This window comes from Hemicordylus capensis, chromosome 6 (assembly GCF_027244095.1).
Source record: "Hemicordylus capensis ecotype Gifberg chromosome 6, rHemCap1.1.pri, whole genome shotgun sequence".
Lineage (NCBI taxonomy): Eukaryota > Metazoa > Chordata > Lepidosauria > Squamata > Cordylidae > Hemicordylus > Hemicordylus capensis.
The window spans coordinates 86,831,400-86,848,626 of record NC_069662.1 but is presented as its reverse complement, the minus strand read 5'-3'; the positions used below and the strand labels follow the sequence as shown (position 1 = coordinate 86,848,626).

Below are 17,227 nucleotides of genomic sequence, written 5' to 3'. Positions count from 1 at the left end.
CTGTGAAGTAGGTTAGGCTGAGAGAGAAGTGACTGGCCCAGAGTCACCCAGCAAGTATCATGGCTGAATGGGGATTTGAACTGGGGTCTCCGTGGTCCTAGTCCAGCATTCTAACCACTATCCTGGGGTCTGGCCCACTGTGACCAAAGATGCTCTTGTGATGGCTCAGCCTGGCAAACCAGTCCATGGAGACCAAACCACACTCCTGCACCCATGGTGTCTTGCTGCCTAGGGATTAGCCCTCTCATGAGAGGGCCAGTCTACTGGAGAGGACTTTAGGGTTGCCAGCCTTTGGTCTTTCACCAGACTGCGTGCTTATGAGTCAAGCCATCCAAAAAGGGGGACCCTGTTTGTGTGGGGCCCCCATTCTCTCTGGTTAATGATAGAATATTTGCATAGCTACCCTCTCCTCTCCAGGGAAGCCTTTAATGCATCCATAGTAGATTTTGACACTCCAAGGGTCCAGGCATTGCCGAGTGGGCAGATTGGGGAAACACCGGGATTGGGGACAGATCTTAACTCTCATTTGAATTTCCAAGTTTCGGACCAGAGTTGCAGCGTATCCAGATCTGCTACCATGGGGAATCACAGGAGAGAGGAGCCCTGGTCGTCTGTGACCTGAGTAGAGTGGGGTCGATGTTCTGGGCAAAAATAATGATGGACATGCTCAAATGGGTGGACCGGCTGGTAGAGGGCCTGCTTTGAGTGCATCTTCAAGGCAGTTGCCAAGCCAGGGAGAGGTGTTGCGAGGGTACCCATCCGCATGGCTTTCTTGTGTTGAGAAACCAGGCTGGGCGGCATCTGCTGTCCACCCTACATTCATGTCTCCATGGCTTGACACTCTTGTGAGAGAGCAGTATGTTGGAGAAAGGCTGTCATCACACATTATTAGGGATTCTGCCCTACACTCCTGTCCCCCTGGATGGTACTTCTCATGAGTTGTGAAGGGGGAGGGGTTCCCCATGGCCTTCCACTTGCATGAGAGAGCAGTCCACTCTGGAGGAGCATCCATCCTCATCACATGTGAAGAATCTCTCCTTTCCCTAGAGGCAATGCTGATCCTGCTGCCCAGCCCTTCTAATGAATAGACCTCAGGCATTCAAGAATTCTTGGTTGGGGCTGCCCTTTAAACCTGACCTCGGGTATTGCTGCCCTGTGAAATGTTGCCATCCTATTATCTCTTCATTTTCAGAGAGCTAAGTGCATAGTGCCTGTCTTGTGATTCCATCCCCTTTCTCTTCTGACTGCCAAGAGGGGGAAACAAGGGACAAAGTGGGAAGAGGATATGCCCCCATGTGTTTTTCCTGTTTGACAGGCCTGCAAGCTTGGGATGGGATGTGCCTTTTGCCAGGTAACTGCTTTATTAGATTAGAGACAGGGGTGGGTCGAGTGCTTGGAGAGGTGGCCAGTAAGAAGTGCTGGAGTCATGGAGTGAGTGTGATCCTGGGTGGGTTTGGACTGCCCTCTCTATTACGGTTCCAGAAACTGCACAAAAACCACGGTTATGGCAGCGTCCATATTTGGGTGTAATGCTGCTGCCACCACAAAACCTCAGGATGGGGTGGTGAAACTCACTATAGGTTCCAATTGGAGTTTGGCGAGGGAAGCCACAAGTAACTTCTGCCGTGAAACAACAGTTTCAAGCATTCGGACATTCATGAATTCATGAACTCACTTTGTTAATCTCATCTAAGGGGAGGGGGGATTGGGTAGGCTAGCTGCTTTGGGAGCACCAGGCTTGCTTGTGAGCCCGGTGGTTCCTACAATCCGTGGAAAGCGGGCTAAGCTCCCTTAGCCTGCTTTCCAGTGATCATGGGAATAGCCTCACTGGGTGACTCTGGGCCAGTCACATATCTGTCAGCCTATCCTACCCCACAGTGTTGTTGTGAGGATAAACATAACCATGTACACCACTCTGGGCTCCTTGGAGGAAGAGCAGGATACAAATGTAGTAGTAGTAGTAGTAACAAGAACAAGAACAGTAATATAATATGTATCAGCGGCACACGCTTGCCAAGTGGTTGTATGGTTGCATAGACTCCTACTAGACTTTTAGATAACTGAACCAACACCAATTAACATGTGTGAGGATAAGCAGAGCTGCATGCTCCTCTCACAAAGTGACAAAACTGCACAAAGGAGTGAACATATTGACACCAAGTACCACTTTGTGAGAGACTTACAAGACAAAAATTTGATCCAGCTAAAATTCTGTGCCACAGAGGAGATGGTGGCAGACATTCTTACAAAGCCTCTAGCCAGAGGACAATTTCGGAATTTGCGAGAGGCACTGAGACTCATGATATAAAGAACAAGACAATGAGAAGGGGAATGTTGGGATTCACTATAAACATTGACTCTAATCTTGATCTAAGACATGCTTGTAGATATTTGAATGTGTCTGTGTACTGGCTTAGGGGTGGAGTCACTGTGTTTGGTTGTGTCCTCCTCACTGCTGACTTAAATTGAAACTGAGAGGTTCTCCCTCTCTTTGCATAAGGGACTGTTAGCCTGTTTATTGTTTTCTTAGCCTATGTTTAGTCAGTAATAAATATCAAACTCTTGTTTCTCAGTTAAAGTGGGCTCTCTGTTTGATTACTTCTAAAGGATAAGTAATTTCTCTCCAACATGGATTGGGCCTTGTGGGTCAGAGCTGTCTATCTCCACCTTGGATGGGATCCAAAGTCTGACACTTGAGGCAGCTGCCACATCTTGCCCCATTGTAGTGCTGTCCTTGCCAAAGCTTCACCTACTACCAAGCCTAATAATTCTTGCTCTTCTAACAACCTTGGGAGGGAGCAGCAAATATCAAAAACTGCCCTTTTATCCACTGGAAAGACTTATAATTTTAATGAGCATCTTGAGTGGTTCATGGTGCAAACTGATCATTACTCATTTAATGTTGTAGACAGTCCTGAAACAGTATGGTTTTTATTTACTTACTCCCAAGTAAGTATTGATAGGAGTGCAGCCTAAGGTTTTTAAAGTACATGATGCCAATTATGGTTTTTGTCCCTCAGCTACAATTTTATTTTTAAACTTGTGAATATAGTTCATTTATAGTGTGAGAAACATCTATCTTGGATATGAATTGTAGTACCTAGAAATCTGACTGTGGATTTGCTGGCGGACAGACCTTTTTTTGTTCCTACAAACAGATGCAGCCTCAAAAATCAGTTGTTGAGCAGTATCTTCATCCTTTTCGGCTATTTTTTTTAAAAAGGCATTATGCACAAGATTGCTTCTGAGGAGCAACAGGAATTACTTTACCTTAATTACCTTAGTGCCACAAGAGCTTTGCTTCAGAGTAGCTACCCTTGCAACTGTGGGAATCTTAGTATCTACTTACATTTTTAAAAAAAGATAATTGCATGTTCTTGAAATGGTGGAGGTAGTTAGAAAGGGAGTGGGTAGCCTTACACTATTTTTCTTTTTCTTTTTGAAGAGCCGTGTGAGTGCTTATGTTGGGGGGGGGGGAGATCAGTATATCTCATATGCTATATAAAATAACAAGATATAAAACCCCTCTTAAAAGTTTCAAACAGCTGTGGACATGGTGGTGGAATGTATACCTCTTCTCATGGACATTAGCCAGTAGGTCCCTGAAACCATAAGACCAGAATGTAAAAAATGTTTATTGCAGCAAAACAGCAGCTTAAGATCCTGCTGATGCATATGTGCATGCACACACACATGCATGCATATGTACACACACAACAGTGATGAGAAACCCAGAGGGAGGTGAGAGGAGATTGGTAACAATGTATCCTGGAGTAATAGTCATGAGATGCTAGAAACCATCTGAATGAACATGTCTGGATGATGTGGCTGTATGGGATGTAGGCAAAATGACAGGTATCTTGAGGCATTACCTAAGGCAGAAGTGAAATAGTCCCCAACTTGGTGATGGAATGGCCCAGAAAGAAGGAAGGGGGAGGGAAATGATGTAGCAGCACCAACAAGTCAAGACTGAAGAAAGGGATCCCAAAGGTGCTGATACATTCTTAACAAATAATTAATCAAAGTTGATCAAATCAAATAATTGATTTATTAATCAAAGTATCATCTGCTTACTCGTTCTGAAACAAGTATGCAGAAGCTACTTTGATTAAGGCTAATTATTAGAGTTACCTCTGAAGAAGAGCATCTCATGCTTAAAATGCACCAGGCAGTATTGTATAAATTATGTATTTAAAAGATTTCAGCTGTTTTGGGAACTCCCACCCCCTTTCTCCAGTCATGATAGAATGCCGCCCCCCCCGCCCCGCCGATTCACAGATGTGAAGTTGGGAGTGGATCATTTCAACCATGTGGAGGGTGTGGAGGGCGAAAAGGGGGTCTACGGTAGTGGTGGCACTCTTCTTGGCAGTGGCAGTTGCTATTTTTACCCCAGAAGCTCTCTCACCTGAAACACTGCCACATAGCATCAATCTGAGTGTGAACTGTAGGAAATAAAAATGATATCTGTCAGCAGCAACTCTGCTGCTGTGAGACACTGGCAGCAAAAAAAGTAGTCCCTCCCTCTCAGCTTCCGTTTTTGCTGTCATTGGTACACAGCAGCAGAGTGCTTCCCGCCCCTCCACAACATACATCACTATGTACTGATTGGTACCTACTGTGAATGTCTAATGTGGGACATGGAAGGTAAGCAGCATCATGGCTGATGAGTGGCAGTGGAGTTCCCATTGATGCTGTGGGAATGTCTATTCATACTGCTGCATTTTCTTCAGTAACAAAAGCTCTTGATCATGCCAGGCCACACAGAGACTGAGTGCACAGGTGTGGAGGCCTCCAAAATGGCTGCTGCGCCAGAGGGGAAAGGCCGAGTGGGCTGAAGAACTGGCCAAACGGGCCAATTTGGGAGGCAAGGAGGCCGGCGGGGGGGAGGGGGAACCTCCATGAACTGCCCCCCTGCCACCTAGAGCAAGTCCCCCAGAGGGGGTAGGTTCTAAAAAAATAAATTAAATTTAAAAAACAACAACCGTGGCGAACCCCCTGAACAGCCGGGGGGCAGGGTTCGGTCTGGGGTCAGACTGAACAGGGGCTGGTTTAGTTCGTCCCTGAACAGTCAAACTGAACCATTTCAGTGTCGAACATGTTTGATGTCAAACCTGTTTGCAGATCACTAGTGCAGAGTGGGTTCATGCTGTCCAGTAAAATTGCACTCACAGAAAATAGGCTTGTCACTCCCTATCTTGACTCCAGTTGCTGGGAAATTGGCTGAAGTGGTAAGATACAATAATCCAAGATGCACTAATTCATGGTATCCAATCACCTGCTAACTTGGCAAAGAGGCACATTTTAACATGGTGATTCTCTTTATTTAGCAGGGGGAGAGTAACTAGCCCTATCCACCCCCAGCACAGGGCCTCCAGTGACTGTTGCTGGTGTCTATCTTTTGTTTCTTTTTAGATTGTGAGCCCTTTGGGGACAGGGATCTATCTTTCTCATTCATTCATTCATTCATTCTCTGTGTAAACCACCCTGAGCCATTTTTGGAAGGGCAGTATAGAAATTGAATGAATGAATGAATGAATATGATGATGATGACGACGACGACAAATTCAGGTTATCAAGTGAAAATAGCTATCAGTGTGTGAGTACTGCAGTTATCTTTTGATAAATCCATATTTCCCTTCTCCCATTTTGATTTAAAGCATTACATGGGGGAAAAGGCCCAATTCAATTTGATTTTGACAGATGATATTCAAGGATAAAAGTAGAACAATTATATGCTGGCACATGTCCTTAAATAGCACTTGAGTCTTTTGAAAAACATCTCAATTGCCTACTGTCCCACAGCTACAGCTCTTCAAAGGCATGTTGAAGGATTTAGTGAGGACATTTTATCATGCTTCGACCAAAACAAACTGCTAAATGTGTGGCATTTGTTAACTTCCAGTGAATTCAGTGGGATGTGGGTTGCACATAAGCTGTTGAGTCTGATTTCCTTTAAAGATGGGGATCCCTGAGTTTGCCCACTCTGTGGTGCCATCTACAGTGCTATGCATTTTTCAGAAATTCAGCTTCTTGTTTTTAAAAATCTGAATGGCTTTTGAAATCAAAATACCCTCACTTTCAATATGTCATTTTAATCCACATATGTATAACTACTTAAATGTGAATGGCTTATTCTCAAGAAGCCATAGCATTGATTTCAGAATCACAGCTTTAATATCTATTAGCTTCAAGCTTTTTGAGGTTCTTTTGGTTAGGAGATTTAGTTGATCTGTTCATGATATACATTCTACTTCCATGTGTTTGTCTATTATTTATTGTTTAAGCTGTCACCACTTGTTTTTCTCCTTTGAATCTTGCTTGGCCAGAGTCTATTCAATAGCTTTCTTATTTATTTCATTTCATCAAGTTTCTGTCCCAGCTTCCTTCAAGGAGCTCAGAGAGGAGTTTGTTTGTTTGCCGTATTTATATACCGCCCTATATAAAATCTCTGGGTGCTTTACAATTAAAGCCCAACAACAATTAAAACCTTAAATAGTATAAAACAAATTTAAATAACCACCAATACAACTTTAAGACATTATCCCATTTTATTCCCACAGCAACCCGCTGGGTTAGGCTAAGAGATAATGACTTGCTCCAGTTGACCAAGTGAGCTTAATGACTGAGCTGTTCTGAGGCTATTGATGTTTTTTAGGGCCTGGTTTTTGTGTGGGTTTACTATTCATGTTTTATGCTAAGATTGTGAGGTGCCTTGAGCAGTTTGGGTGAGGCAGGATATAAAATTATCAGCACACTTATAAATAAGCAAGTGTGTGCAGTCCAAGTTGAACAGTTTACTTGCTGCACAGCTTTGTCTCTCTCTCAGGGTCAAGCTATACATTACATTAATAACAGTTGACTCTGAGGCACCTGATTATCATTATCTAAATGGTAGTCATGGAGGATCCAGATTCAGACTAGGGATGAGTTACAAGCTTGAGCCAGTTTGACATTAAACTTGGCCAGCTTGAGTTGATTCAGGTGATTTACGGGCAGTTTTCAGTCCGTTCTGGGCCTCTTTGTGCTGGCAGTGGCCATTTGGGAGGCCAGTGCGCATGCACAGTGGCCATCTGTGTGACCCTGGTTGAATTCGAGCCGAGTCGGGGGGTATGTTCAGGGGGGCAAAACTGAACATGCCCGGTTCCGTTCGAGTCTGGTTCAGACTCAAACTGAACCGGCCTGAACCCCTAATTCAGACCATGGTGTGTGCTGAGAAGGATTTCACCCCTTCCCTGCTATTATGCTCCTGATCTGGATTGGTCTCTTCTTGTTGCTGCTGTTTGGCTTGGGAGGAAAGCTCCCACAGGAGCCACTAAGAGTTTATCTTCTCAAGTAAATAGCAGCTGTAAAGGGGAATGATTCAAATTGGGACCCGAAGATGAAATCCCCCATGCTGCAATCCCAAATAATAGATAAGCAATGTATCAGGTCCAAAAAAGTTATTATATTTTATTAACATAACATATACTTTGGCATTCAGTCTGAAAAATTTACTTTTTCAAACTTTAAAAAAGATTCATGAAAGCAAAAATGTCACTTAGACCCAAATTATTCTTTTTCATTAAAAATCTTTGAGTAAGAATCCAGAATTTTTAGCACTGAGCTTAGTACCCCTCCAGCTATTTACACATACTCAAACATACAGAATGCTTGGATCCACATTCTGGATGTGTGGTACGTGTGATGGCTTCTGAGGAGAAAATAAAAATGGATCCAAGCATGACTTGATGATACTGACGATGTGATGCATCTACTTGCATCTCTGAACTTTTCTCTACATTCTTTTCTATCAGATAAAAGGATCTGATTTTCTAAATATGTAATGTGGACTGGCTAGCCTTTAATACACTCTAGTCACACGAGAGTCCCCACAATGAATTGTTTAATGAGCATTTAAAAGGTGTGATTTTTACACCAACTCATATTTATGCACAGAGTGTCCATTCTTATCTGTATCAGAATCTGCAAGTTGGTGATGAATTGCATTTAACTCATTAATTTGAAATAGGAGCCCAGTCTTATGTTCAAGCCCTTACTGAGATCAGGTATCTTATGCTATAACACATATCTTCTCCACGTAGTTCAAGGCCCACTGAAGAGAAGTGAGCCAGCCAGGTTTGGGGGGGCTTCAGGCAAGATGTTTTCAGTGTGGGGCCCCATGCTTCATTGGGCCCCCATCTTCCTCACTGACATTGTTGTTGCTGCTCTCATGCTCCACTCCTCTGGTCCACAGGATGGGAGATCAAAAAGGCCACTTTAGTGAGGTGGTGGTGGAGGAGAAGGAGCAGTAGAACCAGGGAGCTCTCAGCAATGGGCTTCTTGCCAGTGTGTGGACCTCAGCAGGTGCTTGGTTATGCTGACATCCAATGCTGGCCCTGAAGCCAGCATGAGTGGAATACCTGAAGGATGGGGCCCATTTCTTACGACAGTAACCTCCGATATATCCTATTCAAAGTGCAAAATTAGGTGTGACATTAGCAGACTTGTGAATCAGAAAGAATCTGGTTACCACTTCCCTATACGTTGGAGATATGGGGAGGAAGAGATTTAAACTGCAGCTTTTTGTAGGAGCAAAGAGCTTGGCCCTGGCTGCACTTTTCTCCCCCAAAGTAGCTTCTTCCCAGCTGATTTCCCCCCAGCATAGGTTAATTCTGATCATGGAGCCCCCATGGGAGGCTCTATGAAACTATTGGGTAGAAGTGATTGGGGAGAGGAGTGTGTCGAGGGGGAAACTTATCTTCTACTTCCTCATGCCCACCTATGCTGCACTTTAAACCCTCACCCCCCCCCCGCCATGCCCCTGCTTTGTAAGAACTAAGAACAATCTGAGATGGGTTGTGCTTTAACATCTATTTGCACATGGAGAGTAACATCTGTCAGCGTTCCATTTTCTGAACTGTCGTCACATTCTTTTTCTGGGCATCGGTGACATCACCACACTCAAATTTGGCTTAGCTCCTGAAGAGCTCTCAATAGGCTTGCATTGTCAGTGAAGCTGCAATGAGGCAATGGTTTCAAACCACGGGGACAAGGGGTGAGGTTGTCTTCCAGTTCAAGGATGAGAAATACCAAGACAATATTGCGGGAATCCTAAATTGCTCATGGTTGCAGTACACTTGGCAGAGAGGATCTACAAAGGGCAGCTCCTCCTACTTTTTCCATTTGTAATTAAAAGCACCTCTCCCTATACATAACATAGGAAAGCTTGACATCCTCCTGGATTTCACTCTGTTTTTATCATGACTTGGTGAAAGAGCTGCTGTGTGTCTGTTCAGTGTGCATTCAAGCAGGATATTTAACAAAGGACCTCTCCTTTTCTCTTATTGCGATCCACGGCAGTTTTAGACCAAACTATGGAACTGAACTTTCCTTGACAACAGCAGATGAAAAACAATGAATAGCTTAGTCAGCAACCACAGTTGCCTGTTCCACAAAGAAGAGCCGTGTACAATTCAAGCGAGCAAACCACAGTCTTGGATACCTGATCATATGGGTCCGGGAAATGTAAAAATCAATGTTCCAAAACAGAAGAATCAAGCTGGGATCAATGGAGCAGTGTTTAAGCCTTGGCTTATACCTCCTCAAAAATAGCCTATCTTTAAAACATTTCCCCTCAGCTTTGACATTATGAAACCTGAAGATATACTCTCAGAGATGGTCCAAAATGCAATTTGCTTGTTTCCTTTTCAGAAATATCTTTAACAGCCTTCGGGAGAACTTGATCTGCGACTGCTTTGTGAGGTGTTGAAGTGGAGAGATTACTTATGGAAGCCTCTAGCCTCTGGGTTATATAGTAAGATTATAATATGCCGCTAGTTATAATCAGGAAGGTGAAATTTTTCAGTATTTAGGTTTGTGGTCTCAAGGTGTTAGTTTTCTATTGTCATGTCTTTCTGGTACAGTGTTTTCGAATTCAGAGTAGTGGGTCTGAAAGTATAGCTATATAAAAGCTCAGACCTCTTTGTAGGTTTTCAGTCTGACTAAGGGTGGGCTCACATAAGACTTGCCCTTAAGCAATACATCTGCTACACTAATGGCGTTCAAGGTGTGTGCAGGAAACTATGGAATTCCCAATGAGAAGCTTAGCAATGGCTGACAAACTTCCCTGAAAGAGAACTTGCTCACTATGACCAGCCTTTCCCTGCAGTGTACAGCTGCAAAAAAGTACTGAGTGATTTCTAGGGTGCACTGTCAGTATGTATGATGCAACAGGCCTAGCCAAGGTCTATGTCTTAGACATGCCCCAGGATAATTTGTCATGTGCTGGCATTCCATGGCTGCCAAGTCAATGTGGAATATGTTCCCCGAGGGTAGAACCACTACATTACCAAGTCTTAGCTGAAGAGTAGCTTCACTGTTCACATAGCTACATACAGGGCCAGCCTTAGGGCTGTGTGACCAGAGTTCCTCCCTAAAGGGAGTGCTGAGCTGAGCTTGCACAAACTACACAATTTGGCAATGCTATTAAACTAACTCACAGATCACTATCTGTCTTAGAGCTGGCCCTGGTTATATGTGGCCAGGCTAACAGTAATTGTACAAGTTTACACCTCTTTCACTGATACTCAGAGAGAGTTGCACCTATTCTTATTTTATTAGATTGGAGATGTCACGTTATATCTGTTTCCACTGAAACATAATATATCTAGGGATGCTAGGTAGGAGCTAATGACTCATGAGGCTGGAAAGAGAACTTTAATCTCTCACAATAATGGGTAAGCAAGGATGAGCTTGCCATAGAGCAAACAAGTCAAAGCAACACATAGTGGGTAGTTTAACATTCAGCATATATGTAATTATGGTTAGCCCTCTTCATTTATAACAATGCATGCCTCTAGAGCCTTGAGTCTATCAGGCAGCGGTGAAAGTGGGCAGGAAAAGCCAGCTATGGAGTGATGGAAGAATGTTTCAGAGTCTCAGAGAAAACATTTCATCTACATTAATCACTGAGTTTAGTGTATTACTTCTGGCAAAACATGTAATCACAATATTATGGGCATGATCCAGCCAACGTTAAGCCATTTTAAGTTTTATTGATTTCAGTGGCAGAACTGTGACCATGAACTTAAATATCCAAATGAAATTGGTGGGATTTGCTTAATTTTGATTGGATTGTGCCCTCTATCTTTGATGTATAGAACCTAATCATACCTACTTCTTTGCAGTATTTATTAGGGCTGTACTTGGATGAAACTATTGAAACCAATCCAGTTCTGATCCAGTGCTAGTAATGATTAAATTGTGCATTCCATAACTGTGTTTGCCTGGATCAAATCATTCCATGTATTATCACTAGATCAGTGTATTGTCCCAAAGGATTTTTATTTTTATGTTTATTTATTTATTTATTTAACATATCTGTATACCGCCCACCCACTTCCGAAGTCTCTAGGAGGTTTACAACAATGGCCCATAAGAAATAATGAGAGATCATAGAAATACATTATTGTAAGTCAAAATTGGACAAAACTTCCAGGCATAGTAGACTCTTAAGGTTTATGGTGAATTCTTCTTAGAACTCGGTACCACCCCAATTTCATTCAGAAGTGCCAGGGTGTCAGAGAAGCAGTCACCAACCCCCAGAGGTGCACCTAGGTAATTTTGGAGCCTGGACCTAAAGGCCTTTGGAGGCCCCCCCTCCCCTACAAATTAAGCATCATCATACCCCACTGGGTGACCACACTACCCAGGACAGACTAAAGGGGATTTGGGGGCCCCTGGGGGCTGTGGAGGCCCTGGACTTCAGCCCCAAAGTCTAGGGGTATGAACACCTCTGAACCACCACCCCCCTTCATACTTTTGCTTTGAAAACATACATTCAGATGAGGTCAACAATGTCAGTTGCAGCCTCCTTTTTGAAGCAGTATCTTCTCAGCAGTGTTCCCCATGAGAGGAATTCCTAAATGTTGGTGACTATAGCTCCCATAATCCCCAGCCAAAGACCATCACAGCTGATGAGGATTGCCACATTGCATCCCCACATCTGGGAATCCCTGTTACAGTGCACACTGCTTCCCAATATGTGCCTCTAACAAGTCACTCACAGAAGGGTGGGATTTTGGCTCAGACACTTTGTAATACACAACCCTCCCCACAAGCAGGAGTGATTGGAAGAGAGATGAATCAATTGCAGTATGCTGTGAGCAGCTGCATGCTTGAAGCCAGTGCTCCCTCTAAGGCGTGCGCATGTGCGTGCGCTCACATGTTTTTTTAATGTTCACTCAGTTAATTTTAGATCCCACTCAGGTTGAATCAGGAGCGCCCCATTCTGAATGCCCATGCGCACATACTGTCATGATACTGCCACTCAGAACAAAATTTATTCCACACACAGATGTAAAAAATTAGAGAGAATACTGCTTGAAGCATTGAAGCAGCAATGTCAGTCACATCCCTGTTCTCTCTCCCCTCCCTCAGCATTTTCCAGATATGGCACATCAGTAGATTTGACAAGAAGCAAGTTTTGTGACATCATCAACAGTGAAGAAAAGCATGTTAGCAGCCATCCAATCACTGGGTGGAGTTAGATATAGTCGAATAATGTGTGATTTTGCATCAAAAAGATACAATGCAAACTGCTGCTAGTTGGGACTATATTGAATCAGATGTGATTATTGTTCTGATTTAATGCCCTAGTAAAAAGTAAAGTTGTGCCATCGATTCGGTTTCGACTCCTGGCGACCACAGAGCCCTGTGGTTGTCTTTGGTAGAATACAGGAGGGGTTCCCCATTTCCTCCTCCCGTGCAGTCTGAGATGCTGCCTTTCCTTTCAGCATCTCCCTGTATTGCTGCTGCCTGATACAGGTGTTTCCCATAGTCTGGGAAACATACTTGCGGGGATTTGAACCAGCAACTTCTGGCTTGATAATCAAGCCATTTCCCCGCTGCACCATTATTACTTATTTATTATTTATTTATTTGATGTATATACCGCCCTTCCAAAATGGTTCAGGGCGGTTTACCTCCAAATATACATGCCCAGGACTAGATGACAATGCATCAGGAATAGGGGTTGCATTTGGAATTGCAGAAATGCTGAAGAACCAGCGCCACCGGTTTCAGCAACTCCGGATCAGTAGTCGCTAGGCGTGTGCAGCTGAAGGTGCAAACAGCAGGATGCCTAGCAAAGCTGTTGGGGGCTCTTCACATATTGGCGGGGCGCCGGGGGCAAGGTTTCAGCTTTCCTTTGGCTGTGGGATCATCACTACATGTTATGATAGCAGCCTTGTGTCTGTCTCCCTCATTGTATTAGTGGAGCTGGAGACAATTATATTACTAAAGAGCGCAGGTGAATGCATGATGCTGAAGAGAGGAGCCAAGAGAGGCTAACCCCCTGCTGCTCCCATGGCAGTTGCCCCCTCAGTCATTTTTCCCCCTGTTCAGCCAGTTCTGAAGTTGAGGCTTGTTTAATTTTTTCCCCATCATCGCACTGTTAAGAACTGGCTGACTCAGAATGGTTGCTAGGTCTCAGCGGAATAGCCAAAAGATCTCGAGAGAAGGTGACAGAGAGACACTGCCTCAGGTCCTGCTGTGCCCAGCAGTTCTTGTTTTGTTTCCACTGTGTTTCTCCTCTTTTTCCACTTGAAATAAGAGAAAATGACTTTCTCTGTTCGTTGCCAACAGCCATTTGTTTTACATTCTGTTATTCACTCTATAACTAGTTCAAGCCATTGACTCTTGTGACGCTGCTGTTTTTCCTGACTTTTACATAGGTTATTAGAGGTTAAATGACTTTGAAAAGTGGAGGAGGGGTTGAGGATTTTCTTTACATCATTTTCTTTTAATATAAACCACAAATACATGTTTTGAAACCAGAATTATTGTTGGGTGGCATCAATATACAACTAAGAAAAGAAAAAAAGTGGGGGTGGGGGGGAGAGAGAGAGAGAGAAAGAAAGAAAGAAAGAGAAAGAAAGAAAGCTAGTTCCTAAATCCATTGATGGCATTGATTTCCTTGGGCTTTGATTCAGACCCACAAAACAGAGGAAATAAGTTCTGATTTTTTTTAAGAACAGAAAGCTCTGTTTGGGGAGAAAAATGACCAAGGGATAGCTTCTCTAGTAATCTTACTGAAATAATATATCTGGTTTTGAGCCTTTGAAATGTACTTAATCATCACTGCTATTATCAATTGTCATTATGTCTAGACCTAGCATTTCTATGACACAAGGTAGCTGCTGTTGATCAACAGAGGTCAGCTTAGCACAATGAACAACTGGTGGTTTTGGTATACTGTTTCTGAGCTGTACACCTAGCACCTTCCAACTAACATATGGCCCAATAAAATTTAAGCTCTATCCCATGCAAGCCCAATTGTGATGAACAGAAGTTATACTGTAGCAGTGTTTGATAAAGAAGTCTGCAGTTGATGGAAGGAAGAGGTATATCTGAACTCTGCTTTGCTCTGCATTTTGTTCACAAATTGCTAATGAGGTTCTGGTAGTATCTAAAGAGCACTGAGTCTGAAGCTTTGCTGAAAATCCTGCAGCTCTATCTAGCAGATCTCTCTCTCACACACACTGGTTAACCAATACAAACACATGAACCCAGACCTTCATGTCTGAAGTCATTTGAAGCCAGTGTCATTGCAAACATATAAAGCCTTTTCCTGCTGGGAATGAAATTATCAAAATTAACTTCTCTAAATGAATGTAAATTCCATTTTCTTCTGGGTTGTAGGTTGCTGTCAGGGTGAGAAGAAGGAGCCATGGAAGGAGAAGAAAGAAGTAGGCCACAAGGCTGGGCCTACAGGCAATCTAGCAAGCTGGCAGACTGGGAAGTCCAAGCAACAGATCTAGTAGATAGGGTCAAAGCTGACTGTTGCCCAGGCAAAGTCTAAGCTGGAAGTTTTTGTTCAGTTCAGGCCAGTTCATGGGAAACCACTAGGTTGTCTGAGTAGACAGAGTCACACTGGAATCTAAAAAGGGAATAACAGGCAGGAAACCTTTCAACTTGGAGCTCTGAGTGGCTGTCTTTCAGGCCCAGCAGTGTCTGAACCCCAGTTCAATGGTCCTTCCAGAGAGGAGGAGAAAGAAGCATATACTGCTGTGGAAAGTGGCACAGATGAGGCTCCCCGAGAGGCAACAATCTCTCAGGACTGATCCATATTTCTTGAAACTGGGATATGGTGGGATACCCTTCCCCTTATCTGAACCACCGTCTCAGTTCCAAGCTTCCTATGTCACTTCCAAGAACAATGGTGACGACAGGCAAAGGCTGAAGCTCAGAAACTGTGATAAAACAGCTGTTTGGCTTCCTGAGGTTTCTCTTCCTGTAGCCCTACTCATGAAGAGGAGTCAAGGGCACACACACACACAATTCCTCAGGACCCAGTTCAAGATTAAGGAAGGGTGGTGTATCCAGCCACTATTAGAAACTAGCAGTTCCTGCCTGACTTTCAATGATGTAACAACTCACTGGGAGTTCCTCACAGAGCCAGCTATTGCTCTAGCTCCATCCCATAGATTCCAGTTCCCATTTCCTAATCCTGCTCTCAGCTCCATTCGTTTGCCTTTTTTCCTACCTTTAGCTCATACCTAGGCTCTGCCCTTGATATCTGGCCTGTGTCCTGTTGCAGATGTTTCTGCTGATGCCCTCTATTATCCCATAGTAGTGAGTGCAGGCGTTCTCTCCTGTCTACTTCAGCGTAAATTCCTACCACTTCTTTAAAATTTTGTGAACACCTGACCTATAAGTCAGTTATAATTTATGAAGTCTACAGCAGGAAAAATATATAGAGAAAGTACTGCTTCCCATTCTCACCAAACCTATTCTCTGTGGGATTAGTGAGTAGTATAGAAGTTGTTTTCTCCTGTCCACTGTCCATTAACAACTTTTGAGAGTAAACACTGTCTAACTCAATTATTTGTGACCTGGGTCTGATTTAATTCAATACCACAGTGGCAGAGAACCAACTGTTAGAAACCAATGAACCATTTATCCCCACTGAGAAAATAACTCTTGTGTGGTTATTAGTTAAGGATGGACAGGGGCCTGATTTCTCTTTCTTTGGCAAATAGTGTTCTATGAATTTGGTCTGGCTTCATTAGATCCCTGGTGCTGGCAAACTAAAACAATGCTTTCCCACAGAGATTTAAAAAATATAAATCAGATCCTATAAGTGTTTAATCACAGTATACTTAAAAACATACACTCACCATAAACATCTTTGTAGATATCTTGGAATAAAGGACATTTCCACAAATAGATGGTGTATAGGCAATATTCCATTTGTGAAGAATATTCACATACGTAAAAGTAGAATGGTTCACTACCAAATGTGAATGGAATTATATTAGAAAAATCCCAACTTGCCAACAGTAATAAGACCACAAATGATTGCTACAGCACGTCTTATTTGAAATAGGTAGTGGAATGGGAAAACAGAAGTAAGTTGGGCCAGCCACTCAAGTACATTTAGGCAATTAATCCTGTTTTAAATTTCAAATAAATGACATGAGAGAGAGAAAATCAAGTGGTTTTATTTCATTCCGGGTCATTTTTTTTTTTTTTTTAAGGATCATGTAGATAGGCGGCATTATGGAAGACACACTCAATGTCACTCAGTGTTTTACTTGCCATTTTTAAAATTAAAAAATAGGCATCTATAATCATTTTTACATCAATTGGGCCCCTTTCACCTTTAAGATTCTATAACTGGTGCTGTGTGAACATACAGAGGCGAGTCTCCAGACAATCAAGGCTGTAGCCCTGGGCAGCCAGTTCGGCCGCCCACATGACTGCTGGCTCCGTCACAGAGCTGGGGGCCGCCCCGCCCCCAGACATTCCAGGATGCCCTGCGCAAGCATGCGAGGCATCCTGGAGAGACCCCCAGGGATAGAAGGCTTGTTTCAGCCCCCCCGGTGGGGGTCTCCTTGTGTGTTGCCATGGCATGGACCCGCATCGCAGCAATACACAATCAAATAGACGGGGTTAGCAGAGCATTCCGTCCGCAAAACTCGTCTAAGGGGAGGGGGAATTAGGAGTGTTTGCTGCCAGGAGCCACGCAGCTCCCGTGGCAGCAGACGATCGGGCAAAAGCAGGCTAGGCTCCCTTAGCCCACTTTTGCCCAATTGTCAGAATCTCCTCATAGTTTTTCTGGTTGACTCCTAGCCAGCCGCTTTCAATGTGATTTTAGAAAGGTGCTCAGGATTATACACATTCTAAAGCAAGACCTAGGGGATCAGATGGGGGGGCTGCACTTCTACTACACCCTGCAAAAAATTAC

The 17,227-nt window shown here is 43.5% G+C and overlaps 1 long non-coding RNA gene across 1 annotated transcript in view; it reads left to right on the top strand.

The window, feature by feature from the left end:
* Window positions 1-15,700, top strand: part of LOC128331603 (uncharacterized) — a 35,111-nt gene extending 19,411 nt beyond the window's left edge. Inside the window, exons 2-3 of the long non-coding RNA XR_008310365.1 lie at window positions 9,691-9,793; window positions 14,680-15,700. This is a non-coding gene — a long non-coding RNA (uncharacterized LOC128331603). The remainder of the gene's footprint in view (window positions 1-9,690; window positions 9,794-14,679) is intronic.
* Window positions 15,701-17,227: the final 1,527 nt, after the last annotated feature.